Raw genomic sequence first — 7,360 nt, 5'->3', positions numbered from 1 at the left:
AAAGAGCCTAGAAATCATCCTTCAAGAAAATCCAAAGGAAAATTGTCCTGATATTCTAGAACCAGAGGGCAAAATAGAAATGAAATAATTCGCCAATCGCCTCTTGAAAAAGATCCCAAAAAGAAAACTCCTAGGAAAATCATAGCAAAATTCCAGAGTTTCCAGGTAAAGGAGAAAATATTACAAGCTGTCAGGAAGAAACAATTTGAATATTGTGGAAACATAATCAGGATAACACAAGATCTAGCAGCTTCTATCTTAAGCAATCAAAGGGCTTGGAATATGATATTCTGGAGGTGAAAGGATCTAGGATTAAAACCAAGAATCAGCTGCCCAGCAAAACTGAGTATAATGCTTCCCAGGAAAATATAGTCATTAAAAGAAATAGAGGATTTTCAAGTACTCTTTTTTTTTGGAGGGCAATTGGGGTAAGTGACTTGCCCAAGGTCACATGGCTAGTTTTGTGTTAAGTGTCTGAGGCTGGATTTGAGTCCTCCTGACTCCAGTGCCAGTGCTCTACTCACTGAGTGACCTAGCCACCCCAACTTTCAAGTATTCTTGATGAAAAAAACAGAGCTAAACAGAAAATTTGACTTTCAAATAAAAGAAGCAAGAGAAGCATGAGAAGGTAAATGGGAAAAAGAAATCTTAAGGAACTTAATAAAGTTGAACTATTTATATTCCTACATGGAAAAATGATAATTGTAACTCATGAGACTTTTCTCAGTATGTGAATAGTTGAAGGGAATATATATATATGTGTATATATACATATGTATACATACATATATATGTGTGTATAGAAGGGTGTATGTGTTTTTAAATACATATGTGAGTGTGTGTATATGTGTGTACATGTGTACATAGACAGAAGGCACAGGATTGGTTGAATAGGAAGGGATGATATCTAAAAAATAAAAGTAAGAGATGAGAGAGGAATATAATGAGAGAAGGAGAAAGGGAAAGAAAGAATAGGGTAAATTATCTCATATAAAATAGGCAAGAGAAAACTGTTACAATGGAAGGGAAGAGCAGGAAGGTGAAAGGCAATGGGTCAAATTTACCCTCATTGAATTTGGCTTAAGGAGGAAATAACATACACACTCAATTGAGTATCTTACACTACTGGAAATTAGGGGGGGAGGGGATAAGAGATTGGGATGATAGAAGGGAGGGCATTTGGGGAAGAGGGTAGTTAGAAGCACACACTTTTGAAAGTAGAATATATAATAAGTGGGGGGGTGGGATAGGATGGAGGGAAATACTGTTAGTTTTCCACAATATAACTACTATGGAAATGTTTTGTGTAACTACACATGTAAAACTTATATTGAATTCCCAGTGGGGGTGGGTGAGGAGGGAAGAAGGGGAAGACTCTGGAACTCAAAGTTTCAAAAACAAATGTTAAAATTTTTTTTTATATGCAACTGGGAAATAAGATATATAGGCACTGGGAAATCTATCTTGCCATTCTAGAAAATTAGAGAGGGGATGGGGGAGGATATAAGAGAGAGAAGATTGGGGAAAGGGGTATTCAGTAGGCTTGCTATCTTGGGGTGGGGGTAGGGGAAAAAGGGGGAGAAAATTTGTAAATAAAAATCTGTGGAAATGAAAGTAGAAAACTAAAAGTAAATAAATAAAAGATTAAAAAAATAAAAAAGTAAACTGTATAATTTTAATTGTTACATTTAAAAAGTTTTTTCACAGACAAAACTAATTCAACCAAATTAGAAAGAAAGCAGAAAGCTGGGAAAGTCTTTATGCCAAGTGTCTCTGATAAAGGCCTTATTTCTCAAATATATGGAGAACTGAGTCAAATTTATAAGAATATAAGCCATTCTCCAATTGATAAGTGGCCAAAATATATGAATAGGATATTTTCAGATGAAGAATACAAAGCTATCTATAGGCATATGAAAAAGTGCTCTAAATCAGTTTTGATTAGAGAAAAGCAAATTAAAACAACTCTGAGGTACCATGTCATACCCATCAGATTGGTTAATATGGGTATTACACTCAAGGGTCCCACCCCACTGCCATCCCCGGCAAGCCTCCCCACACCAGCCCGGCGGAGTGACGAAGGAGGGAACGAGTCTCGGAGAAGCCAGGCCGACCCTTTCTGCCCTGGCCCCCGACACGCCTTGCTCCCCACACATCACCCTGCTGGGACTGCTCCTGGCTTCTTCCTGGGCTGAGCAGGCAACCCCGGCACCATGGAAGGGTGGTTTGTTGGAGACTGATCCACTGCATGAACCTGATTGAAGAAACCATCTCTCATATTGACCTTAGTTAGTATGATATCCGAAGAAGAAAGAGAAGAGTTGAAGAGTGAACTAGATAAGGTAGAAGACGAAATCACAACTTTACGACAAGTGTTAAAAGCCAAAGAAAAGCATCCAGTGGAAATAAAACAAAAGCTCGGCATGAATCTGATGAATAAAGTTGAAACAGAATTTTAGCAAAGGCTGGCATGACATGCAGACCACGACTGCCTACAAGAAAGCACATGAAACTCTGACCCATGCAGGGCAGAAGGCAGTGCAGCTTTCAGCAATGTGGGCCCAGCCATCAGCAAGAAGTTTGGAGATATGAGGAATTCTCCTACTTTCAAATCAGTTGAAGAGAGGGTTGAGACAACTGTCACAAGCCTTAAGACATAAGTAGGAGGTGTTCTCAGTTGAGGGAATTTTGAAGAAGTGCTCAGTTCCACAGCTCATGTGAGTGCTGAGTGCTGCAGCAGCTCCTCCAGTGCCTAAGAAAGAAGGAGCGCTTCAGTGCTAAGAGGCCCAAGAGGACCACGCTACAGCCCAAAGCTGCCACTCAGCCCATTCTATGGATTCTGTCGTTTTCTCATAGCCAGATGTGAAGGCCAAAAGCCTCTCTACAGTGTTGTACCTTTGAAAAAAAAATCCATCCATATTTGTATTTAAAAATGAACCTTTTAGTAATTGTGGATGCAGGAAATATGCCCTGAATGTAATGCTCAGAATGTTCTAAATTTTTCTAATTAGAAAACATGCAACTTCCTTTCTGTCGAAAAGGAAAATGATAAATGTTGTAGAAGATATGGGAAAATTGGAACTCTAAACCATTGTTGATGGAGTTGTGAACTGATGCAACCATTCTGGAGAGCACTTTGGAACAATGCCCAAAGGGAAACCAAATTTTGCATACTATTTGATGTAGGAATACCACTATTAGGTCTATATCCTAAAAACATCATAAAAAAGAGAAAAGGACCTACATGTGCTGAAATATTTGTAGCGACCATTTTTATGGTGGCAAAATATTGGAAACTGAGAGAATGCCTATCAATGGGGAATGATTGTTGTATATGAATGTAATGGAATGTTATTCTGCAATAAGAACTGATGAACAAGCAGATTTCAGAAAAAACCTGGAATGACTTATGCAAACTGATATGGGCATAACCAGGAAAACATTGTCCATAGTATCAACAACATTGTGTGATGATCACCTGTGAATGACTCTTCTCAGCAACACAATGATCCAAGCCAAGTACAAAGGACTCATAAAAGGAAAAAGCTATACACATCCAGATGAAAAACTGGTGGACTCTTAGCCATACTTTTTTCACTTACTTTATTCCTTTTCTTTTTTTTCCCTTTTGATCTGTTTCTTCTTTCACAACTGTGATTAATATGGAAAAATTAATAACACATGTATAACCCATATCAAATTGCCTACCGTTTTAGGAAGAGAAAAGGGGAGAGGAGGGAGAGAGGGAATGAGAAAAATTTGTAACTCAAAATCTTGTAACACTGAATGCGAACAATTGTCTTGACATGTTATTGGAGATAAAATAAAATACTAAAAAAAAAAATTCAAATCTCTTCTACATCTCTGACAGGAAGTCATCTAGTATTCCCTTGAAATCTTATAGGGATCCAGAATGCTCTAGGTAACCCCTTCAACTTTTTTGGATTCCACAGATTTAATCATTTGAATGTTTTCCTTAAGTTTAGGCAAAATCAGCCTCCCTGAAGTTTCTGCCCATTGGTACTGGTTCTGTTTTTAGGAACACAAGAACAAATAAACTCTTTCATGAACAGGAATGCCATGCTAAAGCAGTGCTAATAGACCTATGGAATAAAGACTCCCATAGTCTGTGCTCCTATTGACTACTGAAAGATTTTTTATAAAAGATATATCAAAGGATAAAATGTCACTGTGTATTGTGGTCTAATTTCAGAAAATCCACTCTGCTTATTTAAGCAGCAGGGCAATTGTAGTTAGAGATGTGAAGGAGGCAGAGAAGCCTAAGAAATTTTTCAAAGATAGCCTGCTAATACTGTACTGTGCCATATTACATTCTGGGCCTTTAAGCAAAAATTTCAGAAAAGCCCCTTCTCTTCTCATCAAAGCTCTTCCATTCTACCATATCATCACTAAGAAATACAGAATCTTAGATTTTTATAACTAGAAGGGACCTAAGTGATCATACAATTTTTCATTACTTTAAAAAAAAAACAGTTAACAGAAGATTTACTTAGTCAAAACAAGAGAAGGACATTCAATAAGGATAAGCATTGAGTACCCTTTGAGTTGATTTAGCTAAGCAAAATTCCCATCAGATTCAGTAGCCAAGAATTTGAGAAGCCCTTCAGATCCTCATGGCTGCTTTGTACTCAGGAGATGAAGTGATATGAGTTGAGACCTTAGTCCCCTTATCCAATCAAGTCCAGAGAAATGACTCAATATTTTTTTTAAATAAGTTTTTGCTAATTTTTTTCAAAGGACCCTAGTTTTTTATCAAAAATCTTTATCTTATTCTTCATTGAGAGCCATGTTGTACAAAAGCATTTTTAAAGAGAAAAAGAGGAAAAATTGGTATAATTGATCAATATTTTAAAAGTTTGAAAATATATGCAATGTTCAATATTTATGGATCAAAACATCCACATGAGGGCAGCAAACTGGGAATGTCTTCTCATATCTCCTATTTCCAGCCATATTTGTTTGTTTGTTTTTGTTTTTGTTTACAATTTTACTTTATTGATTTCTTTTGTGTATGTGGCTTTTCTTTTCATTTATATTGTCATAGTCATTGTGTATATTGTTTTCTTGGCTCTGCTTAATTTATTTTGCATCAGTTCATACAGATCTTTCCATGATTGTCTATATTCATCACATTTATTTTTATTTTACAGCATAGTAATATCCAATTACATTCATGTACTACAATTTGATTAGCGATTCTCCAATTGATAAGCATGTATTTCATCTAATTTAATTTTACTCTTCCATTTAAATCTTTCTTGATTCTTATGAGAAGGAAATCTAGTCTAGTTCTCACCCAATATAACATAAACTTTGTGCTTGTATCATTTTTGTCTTTGTGTTCCTTTCTGTCACAGTACTTTGTGGCAGGTATATAATAATTTTTTTTAATGAATGCATTAATAAAAGGATCAAAAGCTTGGAAACAAGTACTGAGGCAAAATAGAGGGAAAGAAAAGAAGAAATAAGGGTGCCCCAAATAGTTGTTCACTTTGTATCACGAGTTTCAGATTATTTTTTCCCAGATGGGTTTCTTCCCCTATTACCACCAGATTGCAATGTATATTACCACCAGAATAGTTTTAAAAATATCTTATTGATGCTTTGTTTTCTTTTATAGCACAATGAACACTTGATGATCCTCCCTTTTAACAAAAAAAAGTACAGTTAAGCAAAATAAATCAACATATTTACCATGTCTTAAAATACATTTCATTCCTAGCCCCTCAGTCATCTGAAGTCATGATTGGTCAGACGTTTTAAGTCTTTCAATGGGATTATCCTTTACACTATAATACCTCAGTTGTGGGGGGCTTGTTATTTGCAAAGGATGTATTTAATATTTCTGATCTTAAGTATCATTTGAGTTTGCTGTGCCCTAATATATGATCAATTTTTAAGGGGATATCTATCTTCTGTGGTGTCTTTGGTGTTTGTGGGTTGAGAAGTCTAGAACTTGGGGGGGGGGAGTCAAGATGGCAGAGTAGAAACAGGACTTCTGTGCAGCTCCGCCTTCCACCTCATCCCATTCATGTAAAAAAATGATTCTAGACAAACTTTAGAGCTACAGAACCCACAAAATGGCAGAGAGAAGCTAACCTCCCACTGAAGACAGCCCAGCAGGCCGGCAGGAAGGGGCCAGTGCAGCGCTCTGGGAGCTGAGCCCAGCCCTGCATGAGCCAAGGTTTAAGCATCAGGGTAGCCTGACCAGCCACTGGCTGGGGAGACTTCACATCACCAGCATCTGTGGAGGTTTCCAGAATTATCAACCCATTGATGCCAAAGACAAAGTGAAAGGTCAGTGTAAACTTTGTGGGAACTGGGAGTTTGGGAGTGCAGTCTGGCCTTTGTCCATGGGGCAAGAAGAAGCTGAGGCTTGGCGGCCACGTTGCTCCAGAGCTCCTGGACTGCAGATTGTAGGGGGACCAAGATAAAAGTCTGAGGGTTAATTGCTCTTGCTCTAACCTGCTTGGATCTGGATTGCTATCTAGGGTGGAGGTCCTAGGGTCTATGAACAGTTTGCCAGAGAATGTGGAGGCTTGAGAGAGGGCACCCAACTAATAGCTCCAGCACCTGAGCAAACCCCAGTGTTTGGGATAAAGCTCCCCTTTCTGGTAGCAGAGTTATACTGTGGCAAAAGGCTCAAAAATCAAGTAATTAAGTGGCAACATGAACAAGCAAAGGAAGCAAAACAAACAAAGCAATCCAACATTAGACTCCTATTTTTTTTAAACTTTAATTTATTAATTTGTTTGTTTCCTTTTAGTTTACAGGATTCAATTCCACAATTCCTTGAATTTCACATTTTGTCCCCCTCCCTCCCCTCCCCCCCATGGCGGCTTATTTTCAAGTATAGGATCTGTAAATACTTTTACATTATACAATGGTCAGGTTATACGGATGGATTGTACCAGCTGGAATGAAAAATGGTAAAGAGGACATAAAATCAAATAAGAGAACTAAAAAGATCAGGTATTTTGCTTCCACCTGGATATAAATTTAGTTCTTTCTAGTTCTTTCTCTGGATGCACGTTTTTCTCTCCATCATGCGTCTTTTGGGATTGACTTATATCCCTGTATTGTTGAGAAGAGTCCAGTCTATCAAAGTTGTTCATCACACATACGTTGTGTCTGTAATTGTGTACAAATTCCTCCTGGTTCTACTCTTCTCACTCAGCATCCGTTCTTTTAAGCCTCTCCAGGTAAATATGAAGACCGCCTGCTCCCCGTTTCTTATGGCGCAATAGTATTCCATAACATGCATATACCACAACTTGTTCAGCCATTCCCCAATTGATGGGCACCCCCTTAATTTCCAATTCTTTGCCACAGCAAAAAG

General features: G+C 37.7%; 1 pseudogene; it reads left to right on the top strand.

Moving 5' to 3' along the window:
- Positions 1-2,279: 2,279 nt before the first annotated feature.
- Positions 2,280-2,781, top strand: LOC138143584 (tumor protein D53 pseudogene; annotated as a pseudogene).
- Positions 2,782-7,360: the final 4,579 nt, after the last annotated feature.

The sequence above is a fragment of the Petaurus breviceps genome, unplaced genomic scaffold, assembly GCF_028583685.1.
Source record: "Petaurus breviceps papuanus isolate PSGF00001 unplaced genomic scaffold, PetGlider_PUasm1.0 90650, whole genome shotgun sequence".
Lineage (NCBI taxonomy): Eukaryota > Metazoa > Chordata > Mammalia > Diprotodontia > Petauridae > Petaurus > Petaurus breviceps.
Note: the sequence above shows the minus strand (reverse complement) of the source record. Positions and strands in the feature narration are given on the sequence as shown.